This window comes from Anomaloglossus baeobatrachus, unplaced genomic scaffold (assembly GCF_048569485.1).
Source record: "Anomaloglossus baeobatrachus isolate aAnoBae1 unplaced genomic scaffold, aAnoBae1.hap1 Scaffold_243, whole genome shotgun sequence".
NCBI lineage: Eukaryota > Metazoa > Chordata > Amphibia > Anura > Aromobatidae > Anomaloglossus > Anomaloglossus baeobatrachus.
Genome location: NW_027442056.1, coordinates 158,206 through 177,644, shown reverse-complemented (window position 1 = coordinate 177,644; position 19,439 = coordinate 158,206). Strand labels below are relative to the sequence as shown.

Here is a 19,439-nt window from a genome sequence, read left to right as displayed (position 1 = left end):
CTTACCCGTAGAAAGCCCTTTCATCATCCCCAAACCCTAATCTTTTCCCTTTCCTTCCCAGCCCCCAAACCCTGCCCTCTGTACCTTTCTCACCACCCGCTTCCCTTCTCCTGTCATCCCCCTACCACCCGGGAAAAAAAGAGATTGCCCCCTCCTTCCACTAGCCCACCCTCCCACCCAAAGAACAACTTCTTCTGCGCAGCTTGTTTTCTAGGCAGCAGCGCTATTGTGATGTCATCGGGGGGCATTGTGACAAGCCGCCAGTGTTCCGTCTCTTCATGTTGTGCACTGTTCAAACCGAAAATACATCAACAGGCAGGCTACAGAAAAGCTTACTAACAAAGGTTAGAGAGGGGCTTTCTCAGAGGGCTTTTTACAGTTTGTCTATTCCCAATTAGCCGGTTTAGTATACTTAATGAAAGTACTAATTCTTTCATAGGCCGCCCATTCTTAGTATTTGACGTTCAGGTAACAACAGGTAACTTTATTTGGAGTGGAAGCAGAGAGATAACACCAGATGCCAATTGTAGATCCTCTCACACCTGTGGTCACTGCAGCATCTGACTCCACTTTGTCCAAAAGGGATCTATTCCATTCAATTACACATGATCTAGATTAGACTGACAACAAGATACTGCACGGGACATAGCAGAGTTGGTGAAGTTGAGTGGTGATGAGTTTGCTATTTGGATGAATAAAGCAAGTAAAAAGTGTGTTAGATAAAAATTCATTTCAATTCGCTAATCGGGCTAATATGAATCAGGTGAATCGAGTTCTGCTTTTGGAAACTGGGTTAAGAAGGGGTGCACCGTTCCTGGAGGTACTGCAATACCAGGTCAATGCGTGGAGTGGACAGAGCAAGCTCTTTTTCCATCTCCCTGTTCTAAAAATCCATTTAATATATGGTCCCCAGATAGGGGACGTATCAGATATTAAACTGATAAGAACAGATACTACACTTGATCTTAGCCAAAAGGCCGAGAAGCGATAACCAGAATTGGTTTGGGCCTCGAGTGGCACCCTGGCCTATGCCGGACACATCTTAGGGAGAGAGAGCGAGAGGGAGACAAACCCACGCCTACACAAGACATTTTGTCACCCAAGCCAACCCTTGAAAAGGCTGCTTTGCAGAGCAAAAACAAGAAGAATGGTGCGTTTTGCAGCCGCCGCCCACTGCAATGAATCTGAATAACTCCTCCTTTAGGGCGCAAGCAACTCCCCTCCCCCTTGCAGTCTTTCCAATTCACGATACAAAAAGACGGACAGGACAGGTTGCCTGACTTTCCGTCACTGCCACCCTTTGCCATCCTTACCCGTAGAAAGCCCTTTCATCATCCCCAAACCCTAATCTTTTCCCTTTCCTTCCCAGCCCCCAAACCCTGCCCTCTGTACCTTTCTCACCACCCGCTTCCCTTCTCCTGTCATCCCCCTACCACCCGGGAAAAAAAGAGATTGCCCCCTCCTTCCACTAGCCCACCCTCCCACCCAAAGAACAACTTCTTCTGCGCAGCTTGTTTTCTAGGCAGCAGCGCTATTGTGATGTCATCGGGGGGCATTGTGACAAGCCGCCAGTGTTCCGTCTCTTCATGTTGTGCACTGTTCAAACCGAAAATACATCAACAGGCAGGCTACAGAAAAGCTTACTAACAAAGGTTAGAGAGGGGCTTTCTCAGAGGGCTTTTTACAGTTTGTCTATTCCCAATTAGCCGGTTTAGTATACTTAATGAAAGTACTAATTCTTTCATAGGCCGCCCATTCTTAGTATTTGACGTTCAGGTAACAACAGGTAACTTTATTTGGAGTGGAAGCAGAGAGATAACACCAGATGCCAATTGTAGATCCTCTCACACCTGTGGTCACTGCAGCATCTGACTCCACTTTGTCCAAAAGGGATCTATTCCATTCAATTACACATGATCTAGATTAGACTGACAACAAGATACTGCACGGGACATAGCAGAGTTGGTGAAGTTGAGTGGTGATGAGTTTGCTATTTGGATGAATAAAGCAAGTAAAAAGTGTGTTAGATAAAAATTCATTTCAATTCGCTAATCGGGCTAATATGAATCAGGTGAATCGAGTTCTGCTTTTGGAAACTGGGTTAAGAAGGGGTGCACCGTTCCTGGAGGTACTGCAATACCAGGTCAATGCGTGGAGTGGACAGAGCAAGCTCTTTTTCCATCTCCCTGTTCTAAAAATCCATTTAATATATGGTCCCCAGATAGGGGACGTATCAGATATTAAACTGATAAGAACAGATTTTTTGATTTAATGAAGCTTTCCAAAGCACCACAAAAAATGCATGACCGAAGTCACACCAAAAACAGTGCAAAGGCTAGGATTCGTGTGGACCCCACCGTGAGGAGAGGGTCCCCAAAAATCAACCCCGTCCCTCCGAGCCAGAAGGCCACAGCAAGGGTCAGGGATCTTCGGTGCTCCCCCAAGCCGAAGCCTGGTTGAGCCTTGTTGTTGCTCCCAGCATCCACCCAGGCATCTTACCCAAGTGGAGTAGAGAGCTACTAGTTGTTGGTTTCGCAGCCGAAACTGCCCGGACCGTCAACCGGTGTTGGTTTCTCAGCCCAAGGCTAACCGGACCTCCAACCGGGTGTTGGTTTCTCAGCCAAAGCTGACCCAGACCTCCAACCAGGTGTTGGTTTCTCAGCCGAAGCTGACCCGGACCTCCAACCGGGTGTTAGTTTCTCAGCCCAAAGCTGACCAGACCTCCGACCGGGATTATAAAAATTTCCCTTCCTAGCCAGAAGGCCAGGATAGGGTAATATGCTCAAAAAGTATGAAAAGGCAAGGTACGGTGTGCTACAGAGCCCAAGGCTTGCCGGGGTCCCAAGCCAGCAAGCTCAGACTCACTCCAGGGTCGTCAGTCCTGGGGCACGTTGTACCATAGCCCCCCACCCTTACTCAGTCTAATAGCCTCGATCCTGGTAGGGCCATGTTTTCCTCTTGATGAATATACTATCCACCCAGAGTACTAGCAAGCGCAACCTTCCAGTGTGCATTGTATCATTGTACTAAGGTGGCCTGGAGCTTAAACCACCTCTTCGAACAACACTACACTTGATCTTAGCCAAAAGGCCGAGAAGCGATAACCAGAATTGGTTTGGGCCTCGAGTGGCACCCTGGCCTATGCCGGACACATCTTAGGGAGAGAGAGCGAGAGGGAGACAAACCCACGCCTACACAAGACATTTTGTCACCCAAGCCAACCCTTGAAAAGGCTGCTTTGCAGAGCAAAAACAAGAAGAATGGTGCGTTTTGCAGCCGCCGCCCACTGCAATGAATCTGAATAACTCCTCCTTTAGGGCGCAAGCAACTCCCCTCCCCCTTGCAGTCTTTCCAATTCACGATACAAAAAGACGGACAGGACAGGTTGCCTGACTTTCCGTCACTGCCACCCTTTGCCATCCTTACCCGTAGAAAGCCCTTTCATCATCCCCAAACCCTAATCTTTTCCCTTTCCTTCCCAGCCCCCAAACCCTGCCCTCTGTACCTTTCTCACCACCCGCTTCCCTTCTCCTGTCATCCCCCTACCACCCGGGAAAAAAAGAGATTGCCCCCTCCTTCCACTAGCCCACCCTCCCACCCAAAGAACAACTTCTTCTGCGCAGCTTGTTTTCTAGGCAGCAGCGCTATTGTGATGTCATCGGGGGGCATTGTGACAAGCCGCCAGTGTTCCGTCTCTTCATGTTGTGCACTGTTCAAACCGAAAATACATCAACAGGCAGGCTACAGAAAAGCTTACTAACAAAGGTTAGAGAGGGGCTTTCTCAGAGGGCTTTTTACAGTTTGTCTATTCCCAATTAGCCGGTTTAGTATACTTAATGAAAGTACTAATTCTTTCATAGGCCGCCCATTCTTAGTATTTGACGTTCAGGTAACAACAGGTAACTTTATTTGGAGTGGAAGCAGAGAGATAACACCAGATGCCAATTGTAGATCCTCTCACACCTGTGGTCACTGCAGCATCTGACTCCACTTTGTCCAAAAGGGATCTATTCCATTCAATTACACATGATCTAGATTAGACTGACAACAAGATACTGCATGGGACATAGCAGAGTTGGTGAAGTTGAGTGGTGATGAGTTTGCTATTTGGATGAATAAAGCAAGTAAAAAGTGTGTTAGATAAAAATTCATTTCAATTCGCTAATCGGGCTAATATGAATCAGGTGAATCGAGTTCTGCTTTTGGAAACTGGGTTAAGAAGGGGTGCACCGTTCCTGGAGGTACTGCAATACCAGGTCAATGCGTGGAGTGGACAGAGCAAGCTCTTTTTCCATCTCCCTGTTCTAAAAATCCATTTAATATATGGTCCCCAGATAGGGGACGTATCAGATATTAAACTGATAAGAACAGATACTACACTTGATCTTAGCCAAAAGGCCGAGAAGCGATAACCAGAATTGGTTTGGGCCTCGAGTGGCACCCTGGCCTATGCCGGACACATCTTAGGGAGAGAGAGCGAGAGGGAGACAAACCCACGCCTACACAAGACATTTTGTCACCCAAGCCAACCCTTGAAAAGGCTGCTTTGGAGAGCAAAAACAAGAAGAATGGTGCGTTTTGCAGCCGCCGCCCACTGCAATGAATCTGAATAACTCCTCCTTTAGGGCGCAAGCAACTCCCCTCCCCCTTGCAGTCTTTCCAATTCACGATACAAAAAGACGGACAGGACAGGTTGCCTGACTTTCCGTCACTGCCACCCTTTGCCATCCTTATCCGTAGAAAGCCCTTTCATCATCCCCAAACCCTAATCTTTTCCCTTTCCTTCCCAGCCCCCAAACCCTGCCCTCTGTACCTTTCTCACCACCCGCTTCCCTTCTCCTGTCATCCCCCTACCACCCGGGAAAAAAAGAGATTGCCCCCTCCTTCCACTAGCCCACCCTCCCACCCAAAGAACAACTTCTTCTGCGCAGCTTGTTTTCTAGGCAGCAGCGCTATTGTGATGTCATCGGGGGGCATTGTGACAAGCCGCCAGTGTTCCGTCTCTTCATGTTGTGCACTGTTCAAACCGAAAATACATCAACAGGCAGGCTACAGAAAAGCTTACTAACAAAGGTTAGAGAGGGGCTTTCTCAGAGGGCTTTTTACAGTTTGTCTATTCCCAATTAGCCGGTTTAGTATACTTAATGAAAGTACTAATTCTTTCATAGGCCGCCCATTCTTAGTATTTGACGTTCAGGTAACAACAGGTAACTTTATTTGGAGTGGAAGCAGAGAGATAACACCAGATGCCAATTGTAGATCCTCTCACACCTGTGGTCACTGCAGCATCTGACTCCACTTTGTCCAAAAGGGATCTATTCCATTCAATTACACATGATCTAGATTAGACTGACAACAAGATACTGCACGGGACATAGCAGAGTTGGTGAAGTTGAGTGGTGATGAGTTTGCTATTTGGATGAATAAAGCAAGTAAAAAGTGTGTTAGATAAAAATTCATTTCAATTCGCTAATCGGGCTAATATGAATCAGGTGAATCGAGTTCTGCTTTTGGAAACTGGGTTAAGAAGGGGTGCACCGTTCCTGGAGGTACTGCAATACCAGGTCAATGCGTGGAGTGGACAGAGCAAGCTCTTTTTCCATCTCCCTGTTCTAAAAATCCATTTAATATATGGTCCCCAGATAGGGGACGTATCAGATATTAAACTGATAAGAACAGATACTACACTTGATCTTAGCCAAAAGGCCGAGAAGCGATAACCAGAATTGGTTTGGGCCTCGAGTGGCACCCTGGCCTATGCCGGACACATCTTAGGGAGAGAGAGCGAGAGGGAGACAAACCCACGCCTACACAAGACATTTTGTCACCCAAGCCAACCCTTGAAAAGGCTGCTTTGCAGAGCAAAAACAAGAAGAATGGTGCGTTTTGCAGCCGCCGCCCACTGCAATGAATCTGAATAACTCCTCCTTTAGGGCGCAAGCAACTCCCCTCCCCCTTGCAGTCTTTCCAATTCACGATACAAAAAGACGGACAGGACAGGTTGCCTGACTTTCCGTCACTGCCACCCTTTGCCATCCTTACCCGTAGAAAGCCCTTTCATCATCCCCAAACCCTAATCTTTTCCCTTTCCTTCCCAGCCCCCAAACCCTGCCCTCTGTACCTTTCTCACCACCCGCTTCCCTTCTCCTGTCATCCCCCTACCACCCGGGAAAAAAAGAGATTGCCCCCTCCTTCCACTAGCCCACCCTCCCACCCAAAGAACAACTTCTTCTGCGCAGCTTGTTTTCTAGGCAGCAGCGCTATTGTGATGTCATCGGGGGGCATTGTGACAAGCCGCCAGTGTTCCGTCTCTTCATGTTGTGCACTGTTCAAACCGAAAATACATCAACAGGCAGGCTACAGAAAAGCTTACTAACAAAGGTTAGAGAGGGGCTTTCTCAGAGGGCTTTTTACAGTTTGTCTATTCCCAATTAGCCGGTTTAGTATACTTAATGAAAGTACTAATTCTTTCATAGGCCGCCCATTCTTAGTATTTGACGTTCAGGTAACAACAGGTAACTTTATTTGGAGTGGAAGCAGAGAGATAACACCAGATGCCAATTGTAGATCCTCTCACACCTGTGGTCACTGCAGCATCTGACTCCACTTTGTCCAAAAGGGATCTATTCCATTCAATTACACATGATCTAGATTAGACTGACAACAAGATACTGCACGGGACATAGCAGAGTTGGTGAAGTTGAGTGGTGATGAGTTTGCTATTTGGATGAATAAAGCAAGTAAAAAGTGTGTTAGATAAAAATTCATTTCAATTCGCTAATCGGGCTAATATGAATCAGGTGAATCGAGTTCTGCTTTTGGAAACTGGGTTAAGAAGGGGTGCACCGTTCCTGGAGGTACTGCAATACCAGGTCAATGCGTGGAGTGGACAGAGCAAGCTCTTTTTCCATCTCCCTGTTCTAAAAATCCATTTAATATATGGTCCCCAGATAGGGGACGTATCAGATATTAAACTGATAAGAACAGATACTACACTTGATCTTAGCCAAAAGGCCGAGAAGCGATAACCAGAATTGGTTTGGGCCTCGAGTGGCACCCTGGCCTATGCCGGACACATCTTAGGGAGAGAGAGCGAGAGGGAGACAAACCCACGCCTACACAAGACATTTTGTCACCCAAGCCAACCCTTGAAAAGGCTGCTTTGCAGAGCAAAAACAAGAAGAATGGTGCGTTTTGCAGCCGCCGCCCACTGCAATGAATCTGAATAACTCCTCCTTTAGGGCGCAAGCAACTCCCCTCCCCCTTGCAGTCTTTCCAATTCACGATACAAAAAGACGGACAGGACAGGTTGCCTGACTTTCCGTCACTGCCACCCTTTGCCATCCTTACCCGTAGAAAGCCCTTTCATCATCCCCAAACCCTAATCTTTTCCCTTTCCTTCCCAGCCCCCAAACCCTGCCCTCTGTACCTTTCTCACCACCCGCTTCCCTTCTCCTGTCATCCCCCTACCACCCGGGAAAAAAAGAGATTGCCCCCTCCTTCCACTAGCCCACCCTCCCACCCAAAGAACAACTTCTTCTGCGCAGCTTGTTTTCTAGGCAGCAGCGCTATTGTGATGTCATCGGGGGGCATTGTGACAAGCCGCCAGTGTTCCGTCTCTTCATGTTGTGCACTGTTCAAACCGAAAATACATCAACAGGCAGGCTACAGAAAAGCTTACTAACAAAGGTTAGAGAGGGGCTTTCTCAGAGGGCTTTTTACAGTTTGTCTATTCCCAATTAGCCGGTTTAGTATACTTAATGAAAGTACTAATTCTTTCATAGGCCGCCCATTCTTAGTATTTGACGTTCAGGTAACAACAGGTAACTTTATTTGGAGTGGAAGCAGAGAGATAACACCAGATGCCAATTGTAGATCCTCTCACACCTGTGGTCACTGCAGCATCTGACTCCACTTTGTCCAAAAGGGATCTATTCCATTCAATTACACATGATCTAGATTAGACTGACAACAAGATACTGCACGGGACATAGCAGAGTTGGTGAAGTTGAGTGGTGATGAGTTTGCTATTTGGATGAATAAAGCAAGTAAAAAGTGTGTTAGATAAAAATTCATTTCAATTCGCTAATCGGGCTAATATGAATCAGGTGAATCGAGTTCTGCTTTTGGAAACTGGGTTAAGAAGGGGTGCACCGTTCCTGGAGGTACTGCAATACCAGGTCAATGCGTGGAGTGGACAGAGCAAGCTCTTTTTCCATCTCCCTGTTCTAAAAATCCATTTAATATATGGTCCCCAGATAGGGGACGTATCAGATATTAAACTGATAAGAACAGATTTTTGATTTAATGAAGCTTTCCAAAGCACCACAAAAAAAGCATGACCGAAGTCACACCAAAAACAGTGCAAAGGCTAGGATTCGTGTAGACCCCACCGTGAGGAGAGGGTCCCCAAAAATCAACCCCGTCCCTCCGAGCCAGAAGGCCACAGCAAGGGTCAGGGATCTTCGGTGCTCCCCCAAGCCGAAGCCTGGTTGAGCCTTGTCGTTGCTCCCAGCGTCCACCCAGGCATCTTACCCAAGTGGAGTAGAGAGCTACTAGTTGTTGGTTTCGCAGCCAAAACTGCCCGGACCGTCAACCGGTGTTGGTTTCTCAGCCCAAGGCTAACCGGACCTCCAACCGGGTGTTGGTTTCTCAGCCGAAGCTGACCCAGACCTCCAACCGGGTGTTGGTTTCTCAGCCGAAGCTGACCCAGACCTCCAACCGGGTGTTAGTTTCTCAGCCCAAAGCTGACCAGACCTCCGACCGGGATTATAAAAATTTCCCTTCCTAGCCAGAAGGCCGGGATAGGGTAATATGCTCAAAAAGTATGAAAAGGCAAGGTACGGTGTGCTACAGAGCCCAAGGCTTGCCGGGGTCCCAAGCCAGCAAGCTCAGACTCACTCCAGGGTCGTCAGTCCTGGGGCACGCTGTACCATAGCCCCCCACCCTTACTCAGTCTAATAGCCTCGATCCTGGTAGGGCCATGTTTTCCTCTAGATGAATATACTATCCACCCAGAGTACTAGCAAGCGCAACCTTCCAGTGTGCATTGTATCATTGTACTAAGGTGGCCTGGAGCTTAAACCACCTCTTCGAACAACACTACACTTGATCTTAGCCAAAAGGCCGAGAAGCGATAACCAGAATTGGTTTGGGCCTCGAGTGGCACCCTGGCCTATGCCGGACACATCTTAGGGAGAGAGAGCGAGAGGGAGACAAACCCACGCCTACACAAGACATTTTGTCACCCAAGCCAACCCTTGAAAAGGCTGCTTTGCAGAGCAAAAACAAGAAGAATGGTGCGTTTTGCAGCCGCCGCCCACTGCAATGAATCTGAATAACTCCTCCTTTAGGGCGCAAGCAACTCCCCTCCCCCTTGCAGTCTTTCCAATTCACGATACAAAAAGACGGACAGGACAGGTTGCCTGACTTTCCGTCACTGCCACCCTTTGCCATCCTTACCCGTAGAAAGCCCTTTCATCATCCCCAAACCCTAATCTTTTCCCTTTCCTTCCCAGCCCCCAAACCCTGCCCTCTGTACCTTTCTCACCACCCGCTTCCCTTCTCCTGTCATCCCCCTACCACCCGGGAAAAAAAGAGATTGCCCCCTCCTTCCACTAGCCCACCCTCCCACCCAAAGAACAACTTCTTCTGCGCAGCTTGTTTTCTAGGCAGCAGCGCTATTGTGATGTCATCGGGGGGCATTGTGACAAGCCGCCAGTGTTCCGTCTCTTCATGTTGTGCACTGTTCAAACCGAAAATACATCAACAGGCAGGCTACAGAAAAGCTTACTAACAAAGGTTAGAGAGGGGCTTTCTCAGAGGGCTTTTTACAGTTTGTCTATTCCCAATTAGCCGGTTTAGTATACTTAATGAAAGTACTAATTCTTTCATAGGCCGCCCATTCTTAGTATTTGACGTTCAGGTAACAACAGGTAACTTTATTTGGAGTGGAAGCAGAGAGATAACACCAGATGCCAATTGTAGATCCTCTCACACCTGTGGTCACTGCAGCATCTGACTCCACTTTGTCCAAAAGGGATCTATTCCATTCAATTACACATGATCTAGATTAGACTGACAACAAGATACTGCACGGGACATAGCAGAGTTGGTGAAGTTGAGTGGTGATGAGTTTGCTATTTGGATGAATAAAGCAAGTAAAAAGTGTGTTAGATAAAAATTCATTTCAATTCGCTAATCGGGCTAATATGAATCAGGTGAATCGAGTTCTGCTTTTGGAAACTGGGTTAAGAAGGGGTGCACCGTTCCTGGAGGTACTGCAATACCAGGTCAATGCGTGGAGTGGACAGAGCAAGCTCTTTTTCCATCTCCCTGTTCTAAAAATCCATTTAATATATGGTCCCCAGATAGGGGACGTATCAGATATTAAACTGATAAGAACAGATACTACACTTGATCTTAGCCAAAAGGCCGAGAAGCGATAACCAGAATTGGTTTGGGCCTCGAGTGGCACCCTGGCCTATGCCGGACACATCTTAGGGAGAGAGAGCGAGAGGGAGACAAACCCACGCCTACACAAGACATTTTGTCACCCAAGCCAACCCTTGAAAAGGCTGCTTTGCAGAGCAAAAACAAGAAGAATGGTGCGTTTTGCAGCCGCCGCCCACTGCAATGAATCTGAATAACTCCTCCTTTAGGGCGCAAGCAACTCCCCTCCCCCTTGCAGTCTTTCCAATTCACGATACAAAAAGACGGACAGGACAGGTTGCCTGACTTTCCGTCACTGCCACCCTTTGCCATCCTTACCCGTAGAAAGCCCTTTCATCATCCCCAAACCCTAATCTTTTCCCTTTCCTTCCCAGCCCCCAAACCCTGCCCTCTGTACCTTTCTCACCACCCGCTTCCCTTCTCCTGTCATCCCCCTACCACCCGGGAAAAAAAGAGATTGCCCCCTCCTTCCACTAGCCCACCCTCCCACCCAAAGAACAACTTCTTCTGCGCAGCTTGTTTTCTAGGCAGCAGCGCTATTGTGATGTCATCGGGGGGCATTGTGACAAGCCGCCAGTGTTCCGTCTCTTCATGTTGTGCACTGTTCAAACCGAAAATACATCAACAGGCAGGCTACAGAAAAGCTTACTAACAAAGGTTAGAGAGGGGCTTTCTCAGAGGGCTTTTTACAGTTTGTCTATTCCCAATTAGCCGGTTTAGTATACTTAATGAAAGTACTAATTCTTTCATAGGCCGCCCATTCTTAGTATTTGACGTTCAGGTAACAACAGGTAACTTTATTTGGAGTGGAAGCAGAGAGATAACACCAGATGCCAATTGTAGATCCTCTCACACCTGTGGTCACTGCAGCATCTGACTCCACTTTGTCCAAAAGGGATCTATTCCATTCAATTACACATGATCTAGATTAGACTGACAACAAGATACTGCACGGGACATAGCAGAGTTGGTGAAGTTGAGTGGTGATGAGTTTGCTATTTGGATGAATAAAGCAAGTAAAAAGTGTGTTAGATAAAAATTCATTTCAATTCGCTAATCGGGCTAATATGAATCAGGTGAATCGAGTTCTGCTTTTGGAAACTGGGTTAAGAAGGGGTGCACCGTTCCTGGAGGTACTGCAATACCAGGTCAATGCGTGGAGTGGACAGAGCAAGCTCTTTTTCCATCTCCCTGTTCTAAAAATCCATTTAATATATGGTCCCCAGATAGGGGACGTATCAGATATTAAACTGATAAGAACAGATACTACACTTGATCTTAGCCAAAAGGCCGAGAAGCGATAACCAGAATTGGTTTGGGCCTCGAGTGGCACCCTGGCCTATGCCGGACACATCTTAGGGAGAGAGAGCGAGAGGGAGACAAACCCACGCCTACACAAGACATTTTGTCACCCAAGCCAACCCTTGAAAAGGCTGCTTTGCAGAGCAAAAACAAGAAGAATGGTGCGTTTTGCAGCCGCCGCCCACTGCAATGAATCTGAATAACTCCTCCTTTAGGGCGCAAGCAACTCCCCTCCCCCTTGCAGTCTTTCCAATTCACGATACAAAAAGACGGACAGGACAGGTTGCCTGACTTTCCGTCACTGCCACCCTTTGCCATCCTTACCCGTAGAAAGCCCTTTCATCATCCCCAAACCCTAATCTTTTCCCTTTCCTTCCCAGCCCCCAAACCCTGCCCTTTGTACCTTTCTCACCACCCGCTTCCCTTCTCCTGTCATCCCCCTACCACCCGGGAAAAAAAGAGATTGCCCCCTCCTTCCACTAGCCCACCCTCCCACCCAAAGAACAACTTCTTCTGCGCAGCTTGTTTTCTAGGCAGCAGCGCTATTGTGATGTCATCGGGGGGCATTGTGACAAGCCGCCAGTGTTCCGTCTCTTCATGTTGTGCACTGTTCAAACCGAAAATACATCAACAGGCAGGCTACAGAAAAGCTTACTAACAAAGGTTAGAGAGGGGCTTTCTCAGAGGGCTTTTTACAGTTTGTCTATTCCCAATTAGCCGGTTTAGTATACTTAATGAAAGTACTAATTCTTTCATAGGCCGCCCATTCTTAGTATTTGACGTTCAGGTAACAACAGGTAACTTTATTTGGAGTGGAAGCAGAGAGATAACACCAGATGCCAATTGTAGATCCTCTCACACCTGTGGTCACTGCAGCATCTGACTCCACTTTGTCCAAAAGGGATCTATTCCATTCAATTACACATGATCTAGATTAGACTGACAACAAGATACTGCACGGGACATAGCAGAGTTGGTGAAGTTGAGTGGTGATGAGTTTGCTATTTGGATGAATAAAGCAAGTAAAAAGTGTGTTAGATAAAAATTCATTTCAATTCGCTAATCGGGCTAATATGAATCAGGTGAATCGAGTTCTGCTTTTGGAAACTGGGTTAAGAAGGGGTGCACCGTTCCTGGAGGTACTGCAATACCAGGTCAATGCGTGGAGTGGACAGAGCAAGCTCTTTTTCCATCTCCCTGTTCTAAAAATCCATTTAATATATGGTCCCCAGATAGGGGACGTATCAGATATTAAACTGATAAGAACAGATACTACACTTGATCTTAGCCAAAAGGCCGAGAAGCGATAACCAGAATTGGTTTGGGCCTCGAGTGGCACCCTGGCCTATGCCAGACACATCTTAGGGAGAGAGAGCGAGAGGGAGACAAACCCACGCCTACACAAGACATTTTGTCACCCAAGCCAACCCTTGAAAAGGCTGCTTTGCAGAGCAAAAACAAGAAGAATGGTGCGTTTTGCAGCCGCCGCCCACTGCAATGAATCTGAATAACTCCTCCTTTAGGGCGCAAGCAACTCCCCTCCCCCTTGCAGTCTTTCCAATTCACGATACAAAAAGACGGACAGGACAGGTTGCCTGACTTTCCGTCACTGCCACCCTTTGCCATCCTTACCCGTAGAAAGCCCTTTCATCATCCCCAAACCCTAATCTTTTCCCTTTCCTTCCCAGCCCCCAAACCCTGCCCTCTGTACCTTTCTCACCACCCGCTTCCCTTCTCCTGTCATCCCCCTACCACCCGGGAAAAAAAGAGATTGCCCCCTCCTTCCACTAGCCCACCCTCCCACCCAAAGAACAACTTCTTCTGCGCAGCTTGTTTTCTAGGCAGCAGCGCTATTGTGATGTCATCGGGGGGCATTGTGACAAGCCGCCAGTGTTCCGTCTCTTCATGTTGTGCACTGTTCAAACCGAAAATACATCAACAGGCAGGCTACAGAAAAGCTTACTAACAAAGGTTAGAGAGGGGCTTTCTCAGAGGGCTTTTTACAGTTTGTCTATTCCCAATTAGCCGGTTTAGTATACTTAATGAAAGTACTAATTCTTTCATAGGCCGCCCATTCTTAGTATTTGACGTTCAGGTAACAACAGGTAACTTTATTTGGAGTGGAAGCAGAGAGATAACACCAGATGCCAATTGTAGATCCTCTCACACCTGTGGTCACTGCAGCATCTGACTCCACTTTGTCCAAAAGGGATCTATTCCATTCAATTACACATGATCTAGATTAGACTGACAACAAGATACTGCACGGGACATAGCAGAGTTGGTGAAGTTGAGTGGTGATGAGTTTGCTATTTGGATGAATAAAGCAAGTAAAAAGTGTGTTAGATAAAAATTCATTTCAATTCGCTAATCGGGCTAATATGAATCAGGTGAATCGAGTTCTGCTTTTGGAAACTGGGTTAAGAAGGGGTGCACCGTTCCTGGAGGTACTGCAATACCAGGACAATGCGTGGAGTGGACAGAGCAAGCTCTTTTTCCATCTCCCTGTTCTAAAAATCCATTTAATATATGGTCCCCAGATAGGGGACGTATCAGATATTAAACTGATAAGAACAGATACTACACTTGATCTTAGCCAAAAGGCCGAGAAGCGATAACCAGAATTGGTTTGGGCCTCGAGTGGCACCCTGGCCTATGCCGGACACATCTTAGGGAGAGAGAGCGAGAGGGAGACAAACCCACGCCTACACAAGACATTTTGTCACCCAAGCCAACCCTTGAAAAGGCTGCTTTGCAGAGCAAAAACAAGAAGAATGGTGCGTTTTGCAGCCGCCGCCCACTGCAATGAATCTGAATAACTCCTCCTTTAGGGCGCAAGCAACTCCCCTCCCCCTTGCAGTCTTTCCAATTCACGATACAAAAAGACGGACAGGACAGGTTGCCTGACTTTCCGTCACTGCCACCCTTTGCCATCCTTACCCGTAGAAAGCCCTTTCATCATCCCCAAACCCTAATCTTTTCCCTTTCCTTCCCAGCCCCCAAACCCTGCCCTCTGTACCTTTCTCACCACCCGCTTCCCTTCTCCTGTCATCCCCCTACCACCCGGGAAAAAAAGAGATTGCCCCCTCCTTCCACTAGCCCACCCTCCCACCCAAAGAACAACTTCTTCTGCGCAGCTTGTTTTCTAGGCAGCAGCGCTATTGTGATGTCATCGGGGGGCATTGTGACAAGCCGCCAGTGTTCCGTCTCTTCATGTTGTGCACTGTTCAAACCGAAAATACATCAACAGGCAGGCTACAGAAAAGCTTACTAACAAAGGTTAGAGAGGGGCTTTCTCAGAGGGCTTTTTACAGTTTGTCTATTCCCAATTAGCCGGTTTAGTATACTTAATGAAAGTACTAATTCTTTCATAGGCCGCCCATTCTTAGTATTTGACGTTCAGGTAACAACAGGTAACTTTATTTGGAGTGGAAGCAGAGAGATAACACCAGATGCCAATTGTAGATCCTCTCACACCTGTGGTCACTGCAGCATCTGACTCCACTTTGTCCAAAAGGGATCTATTCCATTCAATTACACATGATCTAGATTAGACTGACAACAAGATACTGCACGGGACATAGCAGAGTTGGTGAAGTTGAGTGGTGATGAGTTTGCTATTTGGATGAATAAAGCAAGTAAAAAGTGTGTTAGATAAAAATTCATTTCAATTCGCTAATCGGGCTAATATGAATCAGGTGAATCGAGTTCTGCTTTTGGAAACTGGGTTAAGAAGGGGTGCACCGTTCCTGGAGGTACTGCAATACCAGGTCAATGCGTGGAGTGGACAGAGCAAGCTCTTTTTCCATCTCCCTGTTCTAAAAATCCATTTAATATATGGTCCCCAGATAGGGGACGTATCAGATATTAAACTGATAAGAACAGATACTACACTTGATCTTAGCCAAAAGGCCGAGAAGCGATAACCAGAATTGGTTTGGGCCTCGAGTGGCACCCTGGCCTATGCCGGACACATCTTAGGGAGAGAGAGCGAGAGGGAGACAAACCCACGCCTACACAAGACATTTTGTCACCCAAGCCAACCCTTGAAAAGGCTGCTTTGCAGAGCAAAAACAAGAAGAATGGTGCGTTTTGCAGCCGCCGCCCACTGCAATGAATCTGAATAACTCCTCCTTTAGGGCGCAAGCAACTCCCCTCCCCCTTGCAGTCTTTCCAATTCACGATACAAAAAGACGGACAGGACAGGTTGCCTGACTTTCCGTCACTGCCACCCTTTGCCATCCTTACCCGTAGAAAGCCCTTTCATCATCCCCAAACCCTAATCTTTTCCCTTTCCTTCCCAGCCCCCAAACCCTGCCCTCTGTACCTTTCTCACCACCCGCTTCCCTTCTCCTGTCATCCCCCTACCACCCGGGAAAAAAAGAGATTGCCCCCTCCTTCCACTAGCCCACCCTCCCACCCAAAGAACAACTTCTTCTGCGCAGCTTGTTTTCTAGGCAGCAGCGCTATTGTGATGTCATCGGGGGGCATTGTGACAAGCCGCCAGTGTTCCGTCTCTTCATGTTGTGCACTGTTCAAACCGAAAATACATCAACAGGCAGGCTACAGAAAAGCTTACTAACAAAGGTTAGAGAGGGGCTTTCTCAGAGGGCTTTTTACAGTTTGTCTATTCCCAATTAGCCGGTTTAGTATACTTAATGAAAGTACTAATTCTTTCATAGGCCGCCCATTCTTAGTATTTGACGTTCAGGTAACAACAGGTAACTTTATTTGGAGTGGAAGCAGAGAGATAACACCAGATGCCAATTGTAGATCCTCTCACACCTGTGGTCACTGCAGCATCTGACTCCACTTTGTCCAAAAGGGATCTATTCCATTCAATTACACATGATCTAGATTAGACTGACAACAAGATACTGCACGGGACATAGCAGAGTTGGTGAAGTTGAGTGGTGATGAGTTTGCTATTTGGATGAATAAAGCAAGTAAAAAGTGTGTTAGATAAAAATTCATTTCAATTCGCTAATCGGGCTAATATGAATCAGGTGAATCGAGTTCTGCTTTTGGAAACTGGGTTAAGAAGGGGTGCACCGTTCCTGGAGGTACTGCAATACCAGGACAATGCGTGGAGTGGACAGAGCAAGCTCTTTTTCCATCTCCCTGTTCTAAAAATCCATTTAATATATGGTCCCCAGATAGGGGACGTATCAGATATTAAACTGATAAGAACAGATACTACACTTGATCTTAGCCAAAAGGCCGAGAAGCGATAACCAGAATTGGTTTGGGCCTCGAGTGGCACCCTGGCCTATGCCGGACACATCTTAGGGAGAGAGAGCGAGAGGGAGACAAACCCACGCCTACACAAGACATTTTGTCACCCAAGCCAACCCTTGAAAAGGCTGCTTTGCAGAGCAAAAACAAGAAGAATGGTGCGTTTTGCAGCCGCCGCCCACTGCAATGAATCTGAATAACTCCTCCTTTAGGGCGCAAGCAACTCCCCTCCCCCTTGCAGTCTTTCCAATTCACGATACAAAAAGACGGACAGGACAGGTTGCCTGACTTTCCGTCACTGCCACCCTTTGCCATCCTTACCCGTAGAAAGCCCTTTCATCATCCCCAAACCCTAATCTTTTCCCTTTCCTTCCCAGCCCCCAAACCCTGCCCTCTGTACCTTTCTCACCACCCGCTTCCCTTCTCCTGTCATCCCCCTACCACCCGGGAAAAAAAGAGATTGCCCCCTCCTTCCACTAGCCCACCCTCCCACCCAAAGAACAACTTCTTCTGCGCAGCTTGTTTTCTAGGCAGCAGCGCTATTGTGATGTCATCGGGGGGCATTGTGACAAGCCGCCAGTGTTCCGTCTCTTCATGTTGTGCACTGTTCAAACCGAAAATACATCAACAGGCAGGCTACAGAAAAGCTTACTAACAAAGGTTAGAGAGGGGCTTTCTCAGAGGGCTTTTTACAGTTTGTCTATTCCCAATTAGCCGGTTTAGTATACTTAATGAAAGTACTAATTCTTTCATAGGCCGCCCATTCTTAGTATTTGACGTTCAGGTAACAACAGGTAACTTTATTTGGAGTGGAAGCAGAGAGATAACACCAGATGCCAATTGTAGATCCTCTCACACCTGTGGTCACTGCAGCATCTGACTCCACTTTGTCCAAAAGGGATCTATTCCATTCAATTACACATGATCTAGATTAGACTGACAACAAGATACTGCACGGGACATAGCAGAGTTGGTGAAGTTGAGTGGTGATGAGTTTGCTATTTGGATGAATAAAGCAAGTAAAAAGTGTGTTAGATAAAAATTCATTTCAATTCGCTAATCGGGCTAATATGAATCAGGTGAATCGAGTTCTGCTTTTGGAAACTGGGTTAAGAAGGGGTGCACCGTTCCTGGAGGTACTGCAATACCAGGTCAATGCGTGGAGTGGACAGAGCAAGCTCTTTTTCCATCTCCCTGTTCTAAAAATCCATTTAATATATGGTCCCCAGATAGGGGACGTATCAGATATTAAACTGATAAGAACAGATTTTGATTTAATGAAGCTTTCCAAAGCACCGCAAAAAATGCATGACCGAAGTCACACCAAAAACAGTGCAAAGGCTAGGATTCGTGTGGACCCCTCCGTGAGGAGAGGGTCCCCAAAAATCAACCCCGTCCCTCCGAGCCAGAAGGCCACAGCAAGGGTCAGGGATCTTCGGTGCTCCCCCAAGCCGAAGCCTGGTTGAGCCTTGTCGTTGCTCCCAGCGTCCATCCAGGCATCTTACCCAAGTGGAGTAGAGAGCTACTAGTTGTTGGTTTCGCAGCCGAAACTGCCCGGACCGTCAACCGGTGTTGGTTTCTCAGCCCAAGGCTAACCGGACCTCCAACCGGGTGTTGGTTTCTCAGCCGAAGCTGACCCGGACCTCCAACCGGGTGTTGGTTTCTCAGCCGAAGCTGACCCGGACCTCCAACCGGGTGTTGGTTTCTCAGCCGAAGCTGACCCGGACCTCCAACCGGGTGTTGGTTTCTCAGCCAAAGCTGACCCGGACCTCCAACCGGGTGTTGGTTTCTCAGCCCAAAGCTGAACGGACCTCCGACCATGATTATAAAAATTTCCCTTCCTAGCCAGAAGGCCGGGATAGGGTAATATGCTCAAAAAGTATGAAAAGGCAAGGTACGGTGTGCTACAGAGCCCAAGGCTTGCCGGGGTCCCAAGCCAGCAAGCTCAGACTCACTCCAGGGTCGTCAGTCCTGGGGCACGTTGTACCATAGCCCCCCACCCTTACTCAGTCTAATAGCCTCGATCCTGGTAGGGCCATGTTTTCCACTAGATGAATATACTATCCACCCAGAGTACTAGCAAGCGCAACCTTCCAGTGTGCATTGTATCATTGTACTAAGGTGGCCTGGAGCTTAAACCACCTCTTCGAACAACACTACACTTGATCTTAGCCAAAAGGCCGAGAAGCGATAACCAGAATTGGTTTGGGCCTCGAGTGGCACCCTGGCCTATGCCGGACACATCTTAGGGAGAGAGAGCGAGAGGGAGACAAACCCACGCCTACACAAGACATTTTGTCACCCAAGCCAACCCTTGAAAAGGCTGCTTTGCAGAGCAAAAACAAGAAGAATGGTGCGTTTTGCAGCCGCCGCCCACTGCAATGAATCTGAATAACTCCTCCTTTAGGGCGCAAGCAACTCCCCTCCCCCTTGCAGTCTTTCCAATTCAC

The 19,439-nt window shown here is 47.6% G+C and overlaps 13 non-coding genes across 13 annotated transcripts; all 13 read right to left on the bottom strand.

The window, feature by feature from the left end:
* Positions 1–798: 798 nt before the first annotated feature.
* LOC142262101 (U2 spliceosomal RNA) lies at positions 799–989 on the bottom strand. Its single transcript, XR_012729556.1, has one exon. It is a non-coding gene; the product is annotated as a U2 spliceosomal RNA (small nuclear RNA).
* A 1,117-nt stretch (positions 990–2,106) lies between these two features.
* Positions 2,107–2,300, bottom strand: LOC142262306 (U2 spliceosomal RNA). The gene has a single exon (XR_012729739.1). It is a non-coding gene; the product is annotated as a U2 spliceosomal RNA (small nuclear RNA).
* A 1,919-nt stretch (positions 2,301–4,219) lies between these two features.
* LOC142262099 (U2 spliceosomal RNA) lies at positions 4,220–4,410 on the bottom strand. The gene has a single exon (XR_012729554.1). It is a non-coding gene; the product is annotated as a U2 spliceosomal RNA (small nuclear RNA).
* Positions 4,411–5,527: 1,117 nt separating this feature from the next.
* On the bottom strand, positions 5,528–5,718 carry LOC142262098 (U2 spliceosomal RNA). The gene has a single exon (XR_012729553.1). It is a non-coding gene; the product is annotated as a U2 spliceosomal RNA (small nuclear RNA).
* Positions 5,719–6,835: 1,117 nt separating this feature from the next.
* Positions 6,836–7,026, bottom strand: LOC142262097 (U2 spliceosomal RNA). Its single transcript, XR_012729552.1, has one exon. It is a non-coding gene; the product is annotated as a U2 spliceosomal RNA (small nuclear RNA).
* Positions 7,027–8,143: 1,117 nt separating this feature from the next.
* Positions 8,144–8,335, bottom strand: LOC142262298 (U2 spliceosomal RNA). Its single transcript, XR_012729732.1, has one exon. It is a non-coding gene; the product is annotated as a U2 spliceosomal RNA (small nuclear RNA).
* A 1,920-nt stretch (positions 8,336–10,255) lies between these two features.
* LOC142262096 (U2 spliceosomal RNA) lies at positions 10,256–10,446 on the bottom strand. The gene has a single exon (XR_012729551.1). It is a non-coding gene; the product is annotated as a U2 spliceosomal RNA (small nuclear RNA).
* A 1,117-nt stretch (positions 10,447–11,563) lies between these two features.
* LOC142262095 (U2 spliceosomal RNA) lies at positions 11,564–11,754 on the bottom strand. The gene has a single exon (XR_012729550.1). It is a non-coding gene; the product is annotated as a U2 spliceosomal RNA (small nuclear RNA).
* Positions 11,755–12,871: 1,117 nt separating this feature from the next.
* LOC142262094 (U2 spliceosomal RNA) lies at positions 12,872–13,062 on the bottom strand. Its single transcript, XR_012729549.1, has one exon. It is a non-coding gene; the product is annotated as a U2 spliceosomal RNA (small nuclear RNA).
* Positions 13,063–14,179: 1,117 nt separating this feature from the next.
* Positions 14,180–14,370, bottom strand: LOC142262265 (U2 spliceosomal RNA). The gene has a single exon (XR_012729704.1). It is a non-coding gene; the product is annotated as a U2 spliceosomal RNA (small nuclear RNA).
* A 1,117-nt stretch (positions 14,371–15,487) lies between these two features.
* LOC142262092 (U2 spliceosomal RNA) lies at positions 15,488–15,678 on the bottom strand. The gene has a single exon (XR_012729548.1). It is a non-coding gene; the product is annotated as a U2 spliceosomal RNA (small nuclear RNA).
* Positions 15,679–16,795: 1,117 nt separating this feature from the next.
* LOC142262264 (U2 spliceosomal RNA) lies at positions 16,796–16,986 on the bottom strand. Its single transcript, XR_012729703.1, has one exon. It is a non-coding gene; the product is annotated as a U2 spliceosomal RNA (small nuclear RNA).
* Positions 16,987–18,103: 1,117 nt separating this feature from the next.
* Positions 18,104–18,299, bottom strand: LOC142262313 (U2 spliceosomal RNA). Its single transcript, XR_012729746.1, has one exon. It is a non-coding gene; the product is annotated as a U2 spliceosomal RNA (small nuclear RNA).
* Between the last annotated feature and the right edge of the window lie 1,140 nt (positions 18,300–19,439).